The sequence below is a fragment of the Vicugna pacos genome, chromosome 1 (assembly GCF_048564905.1).
Source record: "Vicugna pacos chromosome 1, VicPac4, whole genome shotgun sequence".
In the NCBI taxonomy this organism is placed as follows: domain Eukaryota; kingdom Metazoa; phylum Chordata; class Mammalia; order Artiodactyla; family Camelidae; genus Vicugna; species Vicugna pacos.
The window spans coordinates 43416733-43434556 of NC_132987.1; the positions used below are offsets into that span (position 1 = coordinate 43416733).

Consider the following 17824-nt stretch of genomic DNA (forward strand, 5'->3'; position numbering starts at 1 on the left):
AAAGAGCTTACAAAGTTGTGAGGATTAAAAAATAGTCAGTATATGTGTAAATGAAAAAGTAGTCTTAGTCTTGGCTCTGTGTATTACTCAGCAAACACTACATTTATATTGGTGTCGATCTTTTGCAGAACATATAGCTCTCACCTTTCAGGAGTTGCTAGTTCCCCTAAGCCTTAGACTTTTAGTCTGGCTGAACCAAAAAGAGTTTTTGGTTAGTTATGCAGGCCAAAGTGGGGAAAGGAGGATCCCACAGCAATTGCAAATCTGAGCTTGCGGCGCCGGTTATACTCGGTAGATTACGGCAGTGGGCGGGACCCAAATCCCCATGTGGTCTCGACATCATTGACATGGCGGAATCCCCCATCTAACCCTCCTGGTTATTTGAGCGGCGGCGGCGGCGGACGGAGGAGGCGGAGGAGAGCGGCGGCGGCGGCGGCGGGAGCAGCGAAGGGGCGGCAGGGAGCCTCAGGGCTGGTGGCTGGGAAGGCGTGGGAGACCCGGTGTGTGGCGCGCCCGGAGCCCCGCGTTTCAGCCCGAGGGAAGGTAAGGCGTGCAGGAGCGGGAGCCTAGAGGGGACCTGGACCCCTCGCCTCCGCCGCCGGGTCCCGGCGCGCTGGAAAGCCCCGGCCGGACGCCGAGTCCGCCAAAGTGCGTGCCTGTCCCGGAGCGCTCCGGGCTTCCCGAGGAAAACTTGGCGCCAGTGTGCTGGGGCGCCTCGAGCTCGTCTGGGCACCCCGGGATCATGGGGCCCAGGATGGGGTCAGTCTCCGGCTTGGGGCCGCGTCTTGCTGGGCTTCAGGCCCCCGCCCGTTCCCCTAGCTGGTCAGGACTTGGAGGAGGGAAAGAAACGGGTAGATTCTCCTTGATGGAAACAAAACAAAACAAAACAAAAAAACCCTTGGGCAGTGGCTCCCGGGTTCTCCCTCCCCCCTCGTCCTCCTGCAGCCATCCCAGCAGATTTTGTCCGAGGAATCCGCTCCCCCTCCCGGAATCTCCGCGGCAGGAACGCTGCCCGGGAGGGGGAGGGCGGGTGGAGAGGCCGAGGAATCTTCGACGTGTCACTTTCTGAGGCTGTAGATTTCCATATGGTGGAGGGAGGAGGGCGGGCGTGTGAAGTGGGGCTGGAAGTTGGGGCCGCCTCTCCGCGCCAGGCGGGGGGCGGGCCGGGACCTCCGACCCGGGGATGCTCGCGGGGAGGGTCCTGAGCCCGCGCCGGCCCCCCGCCCGGGCCAGGCCTCTCTGAGACACTCCCCGCCTCGCCGCTGGCCACCTCTGAGCGCGCCACGTCCTCCCTCCCTGTCCTGCCCCCCAGGCTCCCCCCGGGCTGGGGGCGGTAACCGGCGGCCGCGGCCGGACTCGGCGAGCCAAGCGGTGGAAGCTCGGGCGGGGGAGCGGGGCGCGGCGGGAAGGAGCGGGCGACCCGGTGTGTGGGCCAGCGTAGTTCCGGTCAGTCGGTCACCCCGAGGGGCGCCCCGGCCGGGGGTGGGGTGGGCGGGCGGAATCCACGTCCCGAGGCGGTCGGGAGGGGCCGTGCGGACCGTCTGTTGCTCGCGGCGGGGCGGGGGCCGCCGGCGTGGGAAGAGCCTGTCACTCTGGGCGGAAAGTGGGGCCTCGGGCTGTGCCCGCGATCTCTCCCAAAGGTCCGGTCCCGGCGCCCTGTGGGAGCCCGAGCCCCGGGGCCCGGTGTCCCTGGAGACGGGGCTGGGCCGCCCGGCGGCGCCGTTGGCGGGGAGGCTTCCAGGAGTCCGCGGTTAGGGTTGGAGCTTTTCGAATCCCAACTCCTACCCTGCTATCCCTGACGAAGGGAAGCAGTGGCATTTTATCCAGACAGTGCCATTTGCGGACTTCCTTGAAAGTTAAAACTTTTTATTTTCTTCTCTCTTCAGCCTAGCGTGTTCTTGAAACAAAATTTGGAATTTGGCCGCGATGGGCCAACGCTGGAACCCCAGATCCACGCGTTTCTCTCTCCATCCCTGTTGCTTTCTAGTCTCCCTCCTTCTTCCAGCCAGACTTAATCATATTTTGGAACAGGCGAGGTCTTTTGTTGGGTGGGCGCCCCCTTGATTGCTTGTCTATTTACTTTTTAATGTGCAATTAATTTGATTTGAATTTCCTCCAGTTTCCAGGCCCTGTTAGGGAAAGCTAAGGAAGAGGGAATACGCCACTTTTTTTTTTTTTTTTTTTTGATGTGGAGAGAGGTGGGGCATTGGGAAAGGGGAGGCATGGTGATTGTGGGCAAAGAGTCAGAGGGAGCAGACAGACCCGGAAGAAAAGGAATCTGCTCTGGAATAACACTTTTTTTTTTTTTTTTTTGAGGCTTCAGGCCTTGGGCAAAAATGCACCGCTCTGTTCTGATTTCTACTGCCTGAGTTGCTCTTCATTCTCAAGTTAAATCTGTGCCTCTGGGGCCCTGGACAACGCCCGGGGAAGAGGCCCGCAGCCCCAGCCAAGAGCAGCCTGTGGCCCTGGTTTTGTACCTTGAATGGGGGCCCTTGGTTCCCCCTAATTGGAGGCCGCCCTGTTGGAACCATCGTTCAGTAAATTTCCTAGCTCCCGTGGAGCAGCTGTTAAGGAGGGTAAAGTCTTTGGGCTTGTTTTTGATCCTGCAAGGGGACCTCACCCATGAGGGTATAATTCTCACTTTGTTCGGACACTAGAGGGTCACCCACAAGCTGGCTGAGAATGAGGAATAGCTGGTAAAAAGAAAAAGTCACTAAAAATGGTACTTAAACTCATACGTGCTTTTAAAGTGTTTGGTTTAAATGCTTCTAAGAAAAAAATTCTACGGAAAGATAATGTTCATTTAAAAGAGATGTTAAAACTGCAAGATATCATCATGGAATAGGAGGTTGTAGCTTCTAATTACAGTATATACAATTTCAGAAAGATATTCCAGTAACCTTTTAAGACAGACTTTATAAATAGCTCACATCAGACCATGGGCTGTACTGGAGAGCCAGTCTTCTGGGGTTTCTGGAGGAATGCTTGGGATCAGTTAGGAAGCTAGCTCTGTGAGCCTAGGTACTAGTTTATTCTGTAGGAGTTTGTGCTCCTTTTCCTTAACAGCTCATTTAACGTGGTGGAATTTGATAGCGTCCTTGGAACCTAAAACCCGAAGAATTTCCCAACTTTACAGTTTTAGGAAAAAGAGGCCCAGGGAGGGGAAGTGACTTGTTCAGCACTACTATCATAGATTGAAATCCAGTATGGGATTGTATTAATAGCTACTCTTTCTTGGATATCTAATGGGTACTAAGTACTATGTATTGTGCTTTTTTATGTATTATCTCATTAAAATTCTAATAGTCTTTCAATTTAGCTGATGTTAAGGACATTTTATGGACAAGGCATTGAGGTTCACAGAAATTTAGTGACTTGCAGAAGACCACATAGAATTTTCTTTGAGGGTGGAAATGGTTCTGTATCTGTGCTGTCCGGTATGGCAGCCACTAGGCACGTGTAGCTGTTGTACCATTTGAAATGTGGCTAGTTTGAGGAACTGTGTTTTAAATTTTATTTACTTTTAATTATTTTAAACTGCTACTTGTGGCTAGTGGTTAGTTACCATGTTGAAGATCACAATGTAGACCTTTCTGACTCCCAAATCTGTTCCTGTTTAACTGTGTCTTACTGTTTTTTAGATCTCGTAGTTCACTTTTTTTTCTTCCATACTACTAGAAGATGCTTAAGTTCAGCTCTTACGTGAACTCTAAATACTGAATTAATGATAGCTCAAAAACAAACAAAAAATGTTTTTTTTTAAATGCTTGCACGTCATAGTAATAACTCATAGACACTTTCAATGACACTTTCTTGTGTGGTTGAAATAATTGCTATAAGGCAATCAGAGCTTATTGGTTATTTTAGTGTATAAAAGGTTATAAGGAGGAGGCAGTATGAGGAATCACTATTGGGAAGTTAAAAATAAATGACCCCCAACATCCATGCTTACCTCTTCATTGGGTGATTCTTTTTTGTCTTTGTAAGTGTCAGGTAAATAATACAACCAAACCATCTTTCACTTTCCTTTGTGTAGCTGCACAATTAATCTGAAGAATTAAAGTCATTGCTTTACTACCAAAGAATAAAATTTAAAACACTAGATTGTCTATGAATTGGGAAGAATATGTTTAAGATTGACACAGACAGCAGGAAAGATTCTTTTGGTGGCATATGGTCAAATAGTTTTCTGATTAGTGGATTTAATTTAAATCTGTTGCATTTCAGAGTTTATTTGGTAGAAGGAATTTCAACAACTTTCTGATTTTTATATGAAATAGTGAAAACTCCAACTCATGTTAAAGTAAACATTCATTTATCTGGATTTCATCCATAAACAAACAATAACGATACTTTTTTCTTTCCTTTTTTTTTTCCTCTTTGCATGTTGCTTTCAAGAAAAGACAGTGATAAAATAGTCTTTTTATTAGGATTTTTAAAGAGGTGACTTCCAGGTTCTCTATAAATATATCTGAATCTGCTGTACATTTCATAGTTACTGTACTGCCCAGGGATAATTGCAGTTCATAATCCTGACCCTAGAGCATTAGACGAACCTAAAAGACCTACACTAGTAAGTCAGCTTTAAATTGCTCTATATTATTTTAGTGCTCTGTGGATTGCAGGGCCTCTAGCTCTGAAAATTGTGTAAGTTCAACCGAAAATGAGGCATCAGTTAATGAGACTGTTCAGAGAGCTGAAAAACTCTGTTCATACCCATTCCTGACTATTGGGATCATAGTTATTTTCAAAGAACCAACATAAAAACCATGTTATAAATAGGAGTGTAGTGTTCTTGTGTAGGAGACAAACAGAGGAAACATGATTTGACTCATGTTTAGTTCCGTTTGTAGGACATCAAGGTACTTAATACAAATGAGAGAGAATTTTACAAGATGTTGAAATTATGGGCAAAGATTAGAAATCTTATACACCCTAGTGAGGGCCACATCTGAGTTATCAGTTTGAAATCAGAGTATCTTTTCAACCTATCTGTGTTTTCACTTTAGAAATCGTGATTACCTCTTCTTCACTTTAACGAGGTTAATCCATTCAATGAGAGTTTTTTGTGGTGAGACGTTTTTAAGTAAACCTTAATTCTATCCTTAACAGCTGTTGGGAATGCACTTAAGTGTTTGAGGAGAAGCTTTATTCCTTAGTTGACTGGGAATGCTTTTGAAAATAGGAAAGTGTATTTTTTGCCTTAAAATGCCCTGTATGGTATGGTATGGTATTAATGTGTTTTAAAAAGGCAGAGACTGAGTTACTGTGGCTAGACAGAGGAAGCTTTCTATGGAAGCCAAGCACAGGCTCCCTTGAGAGGATGACTTGATGGTTGGTACTTGAACTCTTTGCTACATCCAGTGAGCGGCCAGTAGTCACAAGCTCATCCAGAGGGGAATTGTTTGTGGTGCAGGTTTAGTATCAAGGATTGGTATGTAGGTTGGGGTGGGAATTCGGGGGTTGGGAGATTTTTAAACCACCAAGTCTAAATCAGATAAGATAGACTATCATGATCAGCCATTATAGGTGGGGAGGTTTCTCAATTTGAAAATGGATCAATCCTCAGATCTTTTTCTTTTTTGTCCCCAGTTGAGATATGCAAGTTTAACATTCTGAAACACCTGGGTTGTGATTTCCTTGGCTGATGAGATGTCCTTGGCAATACTCACTGTCAGTTCAGGCTCTGGTTTCTGATGTGTTTTGTTTCTATAATATTAAAACTGCATGTCAGTTTTTAAATAACCGGAGGGAGAAGATTCATTAAAATGGTGTTGAGCCAAAGTTAGCGTTTTTTGAGATTCCAGTAAGTATCTGTTTAAAATGTCCCTTGTATTAAATGATTACATTTTAGTTTAAAATGTAATTTTTATTTCATTCACTTGTTTATTGACTCAGAAGGCATTTATTAAGTTCTAGACTAGATTCTTTGTTAACAGAATATTCTTCCCTGTTCTGACTTTGCTTTTGGCAAGTGCAAGGCATTCTTCTGTTTACTTACAGGGGTATTTTGCTCATATTTTTGGAATGTTGTGCAGAGAACTATGTCTACCACCAAACTCCTAGAGCAGGATGGTGACAACTTCAGTCTTTGCTCCTTTCTGAAATTTGAGAAATGTTAAATTTGAGTCACACACTAGAAAACCTCATGTCTGAGTAAGTGGATGTAAATACTTAAATGTTTAAAATTCAATTTGTATTAGAGTTTAAGGCGTCTGATACATCCCTGTTTTGCCTCTGAAAGATAAGATTTTTATAAAGGCAACCAGTCAGAAAAATTTGCTTAAGCAAAGTTGATATAGTACTAACTCATAGTGTTCAATTATGAAAAGCTTTCTGTTGAAATAATTGTCTAGAAAATTATCTTGATATGTGAGCAAATATAGTATGTTTGAGAAATAATGGAAGATTCTAAAATCCCAGGAAATAACATGATTTAATTTATTCTTAAGGGGCTCAGTCAGATTCTACACAGCTGGTGAAAGAGGGTCTCTGTTAAAAATAACTCTCTTGTTCTGGATGTAACTAATTAGGAATTTGCAGTTATCCAGGCAAGTCCAGGATAAAGTTTGGCTTCCTATTCTATATGAAAAGGTTTTACTGTAATAGAAGTTTCAATAGCTCATAAGGGGAATATTTACCTAATTAGGAGAACAAACCATTTTTAAGCACCTTGGAAAAAATCAGTTTACTTAAAAGCAACGTGGAACTGCAACATGCGTTCATGTCAGTTCTAACTGAGCTTTTACTAGAGGTGCAGGAGCCTTTGTAAGTCATTTGACTGCCATGAAATAAATACGGATTTACTCATTGCTATCACTTAAACTGGGTATAGTTTACTGGCAAAAGTTAGAACTGTATTTTTGTATGCAAAATAAATCATGAGAATAAGTGAATATCTACTTCCCCTGTCTCACCCCACCCCCATTAATAGACTCCAACTGTACCTATTGTTTTAATGGTTTTCTGTTGGCTTTTGTTTTGCTGCTTGTCTCTCGTGAGCACCTGATGGCACATTGGGGAGAGCAGGTGTTAAAGGTTTAGGAACATCATTATTGCTTTTAGCTACCCATCTCCTCCATGTGAATTTGGGCAGAGTTGTGGAAAGTTTTGCCAGTGGTATTTAGATAAGCTCATTACACATCCTCTCTTCTGCTTTTTACTGAAGTAAGATGTTCCTGGATAGCTTATTTCCAGGTACTGTGTGAACTGACCCACAAGAAGAGTGTATTTCTTTTAAAATATTTCCAGAATATTTACATCCACTTACTCAGATGTGAGGTTTTCTAGTGTGTGACTTTTTAGGGTTCATATTGACCAGTTTTTACAGTATAAGTTGTAATTTTAGGATCCTTGATATATTCTTAGATACTACTCCTTTTTCTCTTATATTTTAAAGTTTTTTTTTAAACCCATTTTATGTCTTCTATTGTTTAAGTTGTTTAAGTCATTTAAGAGGAAAATACTAAGTCTTCAGATACTGCTTCTTCTGACTTTTCTGTTTTGGTTTTTCTTATCAGGAAAAAGTTTCAATTTAGGTGAATCAGAAAAATACTCAAAAGTATGTTGAATCGGAACATTATACTGTTTTGCTGTTATGAACATAAAAAGCTACAGCTCCTGTGGAAAACAGTTTTGTGGTTTCTCTAAAAATTAAACATAGAATCACCTAGTCCTTCCATTCCTAGGTATGTACCCAAAATAAATGAAAGCAGGGACGCAAACAGATACTTGTGCACCAGGGTTTATAGCAGCATTATTTACAATATCCCAAAGGTAGAAACAACCCAAGTGTCCGTTCACAGATGAATGGATGAACAAAATGTGGCCTATACACACGATGGAGTATTATTCTACTATAAAAAGGGATGAAATTCTGATACCTGCTACAGCATGGATGAACTTTGAAAACATTATGCTGAGTGAAATAAGCTATACACAAAAGGACAAATATTGTATGTTTCCACTCATGTGAAGTACCGCAAATAGGCGAATTCATAGAGACTGAGTATAATAGGGGTTACCAGGGGCTGGGGCAAGGGGGACAGGAGTTACAGTTTATTGGGTACAGAGTTTCTGTTTGGGGTGATGAAAAAGTTGGAAATGAATAGTGGTGGTGGTTGTACAGGGTTGTGAATGTGCTTGATACCACTGAATTGTACGCTTGTAAATAGTTAAAGTGGCAAATACTATGTTTATTTTATCACAGTAAAAAAATTAAAAAAAAATGGAAGGAGATTTATTTTGTGTGATTTCAGTTTGCCTGTTTGTTCCCCTTGGTTTACTTCATGCTGTTCTGTAGATCATCCCCCAGCCCTAGGCCATTTTTGGAGATCAGAGTTACCTTATTTTATTAACTGACTTGAATTTAAGAGGAGGTTATTTCAAAGTAGTAGATCTCTGGAGGGAAAAAAAGATTTTTTAACATTTAGATGAACCAGATAGTTTATTAATATCCACAGACTGCGTAGGAACATAATTTATCCTGAATTCCACTATGAGTCATCCAGAAACCAGAAAATTGGATGTACAATTAGACCTGTCATATTTTCTAACCTTTGAACATTTTTTTTTTCAATTTTTTGTTGTCTTCAGTACGTTAGGAAAAACTCTGCTTTCCACTCAGAGAAATGGTGGAAGTCATCTCAGTACTCCTGTTGGAAATGCATTAGGTGCTAACATTCTTCAATTTGTTAGACTAAAAGTTATGGGGAGGGGATAGAGGGAAAGAAAGAAAGCAGTAGTATTGTTTTATTCCTCTGAACTTGTCTCTAGCACATAATAATTTCATAGTGGTGACTGCTCTGAGTGTTTTTCTGCTTCTGAGAAATTGATGTTGAGTTTGGGCAGATCACTTATGAAAAGATGGGGCAGGCTTTCTGTTAAGTGAATATAAAACTTAAACATCAGATGTAAGTGCATGTGAGGAATACTGAAAATAGCAGATAACAATTCAAATGGAAAGATACAAGTTTATATACAAATAACAAGTTCAGGGGGAAATTGTTTACTGTGTTCTGTAATGTCTTTGCCATCCATAATAGTTCATTAATTCCTGAACTCCTCAAGGGAATGCTGCTGGTATGTGTGCATGCTTCGTGATCTGTATGGGTATATTTTCTTCGCTGTGTGTGTAAATGGCTCTCATATTGTAGCAGGTCATTTTTGTGGCCTCGTAATAACTCTAGAGATAGGATCGTTACCAACTGATATCAAAAGGTACTAAGAGTCACAGTCTTCTGTATCTCATAGAGATACAAAGGATTACATCACGTTCACAGACTGTTCTTTGATTTTTGACACTTTTCCAGACACATCATTTTACATAATTTATCATTTTCTTTAAATCCTTCTGGCACTTTATCTGTGCTTTTCAGAACCCTTGTCCTTTTCCTTGTTGTCCGATTGTGTAGGGATGATTACTGATTTAACTTAATGTCTTCCGTGGTGGGTGAGTGCATAGTAAATGCTTATTGGATGGTTGGATGAATTCCTCGGTTGAATGTGCCACTTAAACTTAGTACTTCTTCTCAGGCACTCAAGTCATTATTTCTTCTACTGAAGTTGATCTCTTTGAAGTATGGGCCATGTTGTAGGCATTTCTGTGTTTCCACAGTTTTCCTGAAAAATTTTTTTCTCATAAGTATTAAATTAAAACAAAGGCATGAGTCACCTTCAGTGCAAACCTGGCCTTTCTCTTAGGGCTATTTTAAAGAAATGAAGTTCTCCAGAGACTTCTTCATGTCTGTATCAGATCACTAATTGATTTTGAAAATTTGAACAAATACCTTCTATTTCTATTCCCTAAAAATGTGGCCCTCGATTATGTATGTTTTGCTTGTCTGTTGGAGTCAGTTTGGGAATTATAAATTAGGAAAATTACTTTTTGAAAAATGTAACTTTTCAGAGATTTGTGGTAGTTGAAAACAATTCTTTTATATGGAAATTCTAGAGGGAGGGATTAAGGGAAAGAAAAAAAACCCAACATGTGCCTTGCTGAGATGTTGAGGGTCCAGCAGAGAGAGTTGATGCTGCTAGACTGGTGACCAGAGTGTTTCGTGCTAAACTGAGCCATGGAGAAAGGGTCAGAGAGCATGTCATGGGGACCTGAGGAGAATGACCTCAGCCATTTGAAGGTGGAGTCAAAGGGTACCTGAGAAGGGAAGAATCTTTTGGAGGATTATAGGGCTAGTGTGTGGGTATGGGGGGGGTGCACACATTCTTATTCATTATGTCTGGGGTGGGATCTGGAAATCCTTATCAAGCATTCCAGGTGAATGATATGATTAGTCAAGTTTGGGAAACCCAGGATTGGGGACTCGGCCCTCTTGGTAATTTATCCTTTTAAGGTGTTTGACCTGATGGCTGGAATGAAGAGAGGTGGGCGGAGCACTTAGGACACCAGAGAGAGGATTCCAATTAGAATTGAAGAGTTCCTCAGAAGGGTTTTATCATCACATGCTTTGGGGTAAAACGATAACCAGCTCTTGGCAGTTTTACATGGAAACGAGGACCCTTGTCATTTGAGCACTACCAAACACTGACTACAAATTGGATGTAAAGTACAATAGTGACCAGCAATTCCCGATCACATACCCTGTGCCAGGCACTTATGTGTATGTGTGTATATATGTGTATATATTCCATGTTCATTAAATTATGAAAGGTAGATGGTATTTGTTTTCCTATATGTTTCCAGTATCCACCGCCGAAGGCAGAACATACCCGGTGCCCTGTAAATGTTTGTTGAGTGAACTAAGATTAGAAGACATGCTCAAAAGTGTTGAAAAGATCACCTAGACTGATTCCAGAACTTCTTTTTCCAGCTGTATGACACTGCTTCTTTAATAGTTCACATTAAATGTCTTATTTGTATCTCCAGACTTGGGACAGTGTCCGTGTTCCCAGGCAGCCAGATGCTAAGACTAAGTGTTAGTTGAATGCCACCCATGTATTCAACCTGTCTGTGGTCCAGAAACCTAAAATTTATTTTTGAAACAATAATAGTATTCTGGACATCTCCAAAGATGGAGATTTTCCTAGGTTGTTTTCTGTAATAGCACCTTAACCTTGGAATGAGAGAAACCAGAGAATAAAAGTATACTTCATAGAAAGTAATGTATAAGAAACTCAGTATAGTGAATGGGAAAAATCTAGAGAAGTTGGTTAAGAAATGGTCGTGAAACATGACTCAGATATTTGAGGAATTTTATGAAAGAGAGCCCTTTTCACTCAGGGGCAGTACAGTTTTGTTCATCTCACATTCCCTCTCTTCAGTGCCTTTCATTTGAGTTAATTTATATAGAGTAAGATCCTGTACTTATAATTTGCACCTGGAAAAGCAAGGCCTCCGCATTCCTAATACTAACCCTCTCTGTCCTTGCAAAGCTAACTGTTTGTGGTGTTTGGGTTGCACCGAAGGCAGCCACAGGGATGGGACGAGCCCAGAACTGAGTGGAGCGTGCCTCGTCTCTGCAAAGAGCAGCTACCGTGGTGAATAAAAGGTGACCTCAGGATTCCGAGGAGCCCTGTGCTTTCCCAGACAGCCCAGACGGCCTGGGGAGCTGGCAGCCCTAAATGCTTCCTTTGTTAGAAATCATTGAGCTCCCCACTCCATCTTTAGAAAGTGAGTTCACCGAAGGTGAGTTAAGGACAAGGCTTTGAAGTCGGACCTGACATGCTTTCTCCTGTTTGTGTGGGGCGGTGTGGATGAAGAGCCTAATGAAGATGCAGTGCCCAAGGTGCTGTTCCCTAAAACTGCTTCTTGCCGCTTCACAGAAATGCTGCTCATGGGCCAGAAGGAGCTGTGTGCTTCTCTGGGGATTGTGTTTCCACGGGATGGTGAGGACTGTTAGAACAACTTTCTCTTGTTTCTCAAAACTTCTGCCCAGAAGGGAGGCTATAAATGGTGAAACGTTCACAATGGGTGGCACCCCAGAGAAGTGCTCCCCCGTGCCGGGCTGCCCTCCGCTGGGTGCAGCTGGGGGCCGGGAAGCCTTCGGCTGGTCACCCGGCTTTCCTTCTCTGTGGTTTGATCCTCATGACACAGAGCACCACAGGGTCAAACTAACTTTTAAGAGTAACTTAATTGGAAAACAGCTGTTTTATACCTGAAGATGTAAGCAGTTCTAAGCACTATGAAAAAAGAGTATGTTTTAGTTTTAGGATTTGGGCATTTTATGTGTTGATTTTAAATTGCTTGGACCCTCTTCTGTCTGACCCTTCACATACTTTCATCACCTTCACCTGAAGGTGGGGATTTACTTACTTAATTTCAGGTAAGAGAGACTGAAATTGTCCCTCTGTACACTCATCTTCAAGGAAATTATAAAACCAGTAGCATTGAGCCTCCTAGAAGGGAATTAAGTTCAGTTTTTAAAACGCTGTCCTTTAAAAATTATTTATCTCTTTAATGAACATTTTTCACTATTTATTCTTAGTGCATGAAAACACTGGAAGTGGGTATCCTTGTTGTACCACAAGTAAAGAGCGATAATTCCCAAAGCCCTAGCTGTGCCCCTGAGTTTCAGACTTAGTCAGTCAACTGCAGATGGTCTTCACCTTACTTCCCCACAGACGTTTCAGACTCAATCTACCTGTTGTCGTTTTTTTTTTTTGAAGAGAGATGGGAGGAGGGAGAAGAAATGGATAACAATTTTTAAAGCTTGGATTTTACTTCAGGCTTTAATTAGCAATGGATATCTTTAATTTACCATAAAATTTCTTTATTAATGAAGAAACATAGCTGTTTCCAGGGTTATTTGATTTTGACATATTCTAATCTTGCTGTGTGGTTACTGTGTAGTAGCTTTCCCGGATCTGAATGAGAGCTGCGACAATCTGAGTAATTTAAAAGCATAGCTTTTTAGGTTTTGCCATTTGCTTGTCATATTAAATTTAAACATGGAAACAATGTCACTTCTGATTTATGTTTTACTTTCCAATTCTCTTAGTTCAGTTTCCTTAGGAGTTCAAACCCATTAGGGCATAATAGTTGGCTAAAAAGAGAAAGAACTGAGGATACTAATAAACTTCTCCACTAGATTACCTTAGCTTTATTTCGTTTGGAGTAACTTTGAGCCCCAAGTGATTGCCGTTAACCTAGTTCTGCGAGTGTTCCTCCCTTGCTTTTGTGAGGAGCAGGGGTCGTAGGAGGGAGTAGAGGGGAGCAGCCCAGGGTTTGGGAAGGATGTAGTTCCAATGAAGGTGAGCGAGTTTGTTCCTATTATGTCTTATGTGGGATGATAACGTTTTCCAAATTCTAGTTTCCACTGAGTCATCTGTGAGTTCAATAGAGGGGCAATTCTAGTCTGCTGTCAGATGTTCTGCTTGGCAGGTTAATGAAGAACTTCTTTTTAAAAGTGTTTTAAACACAAATTGCTGTTTTTGTGTAACTTCAATAACTGTCAATTTTGGCCAAGAAATAACTTTTATAGCATTTTTCATGAAAACTCGTAGAATGATTTTTCTAGATAGTTTAATTGCAAGATAGTTTAGATTAAAAGGAAACATCTCTTTAGAGAAACCATGCTGCTTGGGAATTCTTTAGTCCCCATCTGTAAACAATAGCAGATTATCACTTAACAGTTTTCGTATTTGGGGATCATGGGAAACTACTCACTTAACTTGAAACTAGTATTTTTGGTAAGAAGGTAAATCCTTTGTCATCATTTATAGTGGGCTGATTGAGCCCATGTGCTCGGGCAGCTGAGCCCTGCGTTTGAGACCCCACTGCAGATTTCTGTCTCTGACTTTGGTTAAGCTACTGAATCTCAGTGACTCAGTTAAAAGGAATTGTTAGGACTGTTTGGCTCCATATGGTGCTTTGTCAAGTGCTTAGCAAGTGATAGTTGCTGTTTTATTACTCTATTCACTGACTACAGGCAGATTTAATTGTTGGAAACATTTCCTAATGAAATGGTAGTTATCTAAAGACATTTCCCAATTACTCTGAAAGTGTATATGAATACTAACCATCAGTTTTGTCTTTGGCCTTGCCACTGACTCCTTGCGTGTTCTTGGCCAAGTGACGGCTTTGTAGCTCACCTCCAAAGTCATATTTGAGCTGTTTACCCTAGTAAAGTAATGTGGGCATAAAGTGAAATAATATATGTAAGAAGCACTTTGAGGGGGGTGAAAAAGCAGGTCTGAATGCCAACAAGTATTTAATAAACAAGTGCTACTTCTACCAACATTTTTCTTCTTCCCTGCCCCCTGAAAGAAAGATGGTCCCTTTTTAAGCTCTACTTCCCATCCTAAAATCTAGGATCAAAGGAGAGTTGTAATAAAGGAGAGTCACTCCCTCCCATTCCCTCTCTTTTTTGTGGATGTTGTTCTAACTTTTTAGGACAGAAGGTCGGGCCTGACGTTAGTGGGTGAAACCATGGGGCTCCCAGGACCTGCCTTTCATCTCTGGGTCACCACCTCGGACAGTGTTCTTCACCTCCGTAACAGTCTGAAGACACCAATGCTGGGGAGCAGCACACTGCAGGCCGAGACCTTGAAGTGGGTCTAGAAGTCTCAGCCACCTTCGCGGCTCGTTGTTGTTCGGATGCTCATTTCTTTAGAATAACATAGAATGTTTGGCAGAGGTGTCAATGACTAAAAGAGTTTTCTGTGCTTTGGCAGTGCCTAAGTCTCACCGGCTTCTTGTAAATTGGAAGCCGAGCTCCAAAAAAGTAAGAGAAGAAAAACAAAACTGAATTCTAGCTAGTTGTTTACTGGCAGGGTTGTTCTAGACATAAACACAGTTGAATGGAAAGGATAATAGGGATTGGAGCCTGTCTTGCTCCGTGAGAGTGAATGAGCCAGTGTTAGACCTTCATGTTGGAGAAAAAAACAACATTCACCTTTTAAAAAAACAAAACAAAAACAAAAATAAAGCAGTCATTGCAGGCTGACTGATGAAAATTAAAGGTCAGTTTCTTCACTGCCCCACCTCACTGCGCGCCTGGGGCCATGTTAATAGTGGCAATCCTATTATTTTCTTGCAGTAGGCAGGAAATGCTGTCTACACCCATTAGATTTGTTTGAGTGGCCCCTGGCTGGAAATGAAGAAAATTTAATTTTTGAACTTGCTGGGAGTAAAAAAAAAAAAAAATCACAGTGCTGCATAGAGGTTGATTTTTGGGCTGGAATAAAAACAGTGTCATTTGAGAAAACTTGTTCTTAATCTCTATTATAGGAACATTTGGCCCTTATTCACATTTGAAATCATGAATGAACTTAAATGCAAGTTATGTGTGTAGAAAACCTTTCTGAATATTGTCAGAACCGGCTCAGTTCTGGACTTTTTATCGTATGTTTGCCGAGTGCTCAGTTTCTCACATATTCCACTGGCTGCTGGAAACTTGCTTGAAGAAAGGCTTTGTCGCAAGGTTGTTTTTTTGTTGTTGTTGTTGTTGTTTTGTTTTTTAGAAGATTAGTTTGCTTTTCAAAAACAGCATTCATCTTGAAATTTGTATATTCATTAGGGCAATCAATTACCTTGCAGTTTTGATAGCAAGAAGAAAAAATTGATATTAATGTTACAGAGAAAATATGTGAGCCTGTGCTGCAAATTGTAATCATACTGCCTTTCAGAGTTATGTTTCCTAATCTCATGCTTACTTGGTTTCCATTATTCTGTGTCCTTTGCTTGAGAATGAGATCTTTTAAAAACTGATTTTTTTAGCAAGTTGATATCCCTCCTACATCTTTACGTTTTTAAGTAAGTCAAAAGATCTTGATTGCCATTTTGATGTTTGATTTTTTTGGGATGTTCTGTTACAGATTCACAGCTGGTATATAATTCATTCTTCTAAGACAATATCAGATTTTCCCATGAGAGGCGGGTCTTAAGTTGAAGGGATTTGCTTAAAGTCATAGGCGTGGCCAGCGTGAGAAGAAGCAGGTGTTTGTCTTTGTGTCCACAGGAGGTAAAAGAAACCATTATATTTTAATGGATCTGTAATTCTTACTGAACAGGACCTCTTGTGTTAGCACCTTTACTACAGGTCGTTGTATTCATTTTGCATTGACGATACACGTAGAGCTTTTTCTTTGTTTCCTGAAATGATACATTGAAAGGGGTTTCTAAGACTTTGTAGGAAAGAACAGTGAACCATGGAGTTTTTATGACTATTGTCCTTTCTCTTTGTCTTAATTCTTAAAACCTTTAGCAGTGTGCCTATAGTGGTGACCATTTTGCCTCTGACAATTTGCTTCTGGTTGTTATCAATGTGAGCAGTTTTCATAATGCTTATTTCCTTCATTTATTTGTCACCATAAGTACCGACAAGAAGAAGCAAAGCATGGGATTCTTGTAGTAGTATTTTTTGTGGCAACTGTAGTATTACAATTATGTGTGTGTTTTGTAAAACATATTTTGGTGATAGCACATGACATAGTACATATTTGGGGGGACATTTTAAAATACAAATTTATTTTTCAGTTATAAAAGAAATGGTACTTTCTAGTAGGTTTTTTTTTTTTTTGGACACCTCTAAAACTATTCCTCCTCAAGACTCGTGACACTAATTGTACCCCATGGTGTGGGGAATTTGAAACTAACACACAAAAATAGTTAAAGGGCTTTGGAAAATTTCATGTGATATTGGGAGTCAAATGGTTTGATCTAAAAAAAGTTGTTTGCTTGATTGGAAATTTAGGTTTAAATGTTTGTACGGATTATTAACTGGCTGAAATCTGTTACCGATTGGCCAGCCTATTTGAAATACATCTGGTCTATTTAAGTTTGGCAAGAAATCAGGGCAAAGATACAAGTTAGGCGTTATTATTTATTTTTCTAAGTCAGTAACGCAAATCATGTTTTGCCATGGAAAAGTAATCATTGAGAACATTACACCTGATAGCCTGTATAAACTTGCCTAACCTTTACCATAATGATACTTCTTCCAGGATGCTGACCAGATGATTGCGTATAAGGATATTTATCTATAGTCCAGTGAATTAAAACTTGTAGACACATAGAGGGCACGTATCACTTCTTCCTTGTGTTGTTTTTTTGAATGATCTGGTTAGTGAGAGCGTTCATTTTGAAATGTTTCAAACCAATTAGGCATCTTTTGACCTAAATCTTCCAGCCTTCAGCTTTAAGGGATACATATTTGTAAAAATTCGTAAGAATGTGAGTATTTAGCCAGGTAGTCAGTTCCTGTTAGCTGTGAGAGGGCTTGGGCCTCAGTTGACTGGTGTTTATTAAAAACTTGTTTTTTGCAGAATGTTCTTCCATCATGAAGAGAGGACTTTCATAGTGAACAGTGAACCCCTCATAGAGATCCAGTTGACACCAATTCTCTAATGTTCTCTCAGGATTCTCATGACTTAACCTTGTATTGAACCTCTGAAGAAGTATTGGAAGATGGTAGATTTTAATTGGAAATGATAAAATTCTTCTTTTAGATGCCAGTCAGTCCCCTTGCCCTTGGGTGGGGGGTCCTAGTGGTATGTTCACAGTTGTGGATGGAATTTGGAGGAGGAGAATTGGTAGCGGTGGAGGACTGGCAGAGGATAAGGCATTTTATGAGTTGGATACATGCCCAGGCTTTCTACTGTGTCCACCAGGTGATGAGGCTGATTCCCCACTGTGGTGGGAGAAAACCCTAGCGGCCCACTCCACACTTTTCATTTCTCCTGTAGAACCAGGAGACGGTAGGGACTGATAGGCTGCAGAACCTGAAGCTTAGGGAGCCTTCAGTTCAGTCAGAGCTGGTATTTGTCTAACTGTAAAGGTGTAGCAAGGAATGGAACAGAGAGACTGCTAATTCCTATTTGTCTTCTCCACTTTTATAGAAATAACTTCAGGGCGGGGACCACGTCTTTC

The 17824-nt window shown here is 41.2% G+C and overlaps 1 protein-coding gene across 3 annotated transcripts in view; it reads left to right on the plus strand.

Moving 5' to 3' along the window:
* Positions 1 to 332: 332 nt before the first annotated feature.
* The window catches only part of FNDC3B (fibronectin type III domain containing 3B), a 311856-nt gene continuing 294364 nt past the window's right edge, over positions 333 to 17824 (plus strand). For 2 of the 3 annotated variants that reach the window (XM_072960949.1, XM_072960966.1), the window contains exon 1: positions 333 to 543. The gene's annotated coding sequence lies outside the window, so the exon portion shown is untranslated. Of the gene's footprint in view, positions 544 to 1311; positions 1447 to 17824 lie in introns of those variants that run through there. The other variant, XM_072960956.1, reaches the window with a different exon arrangement.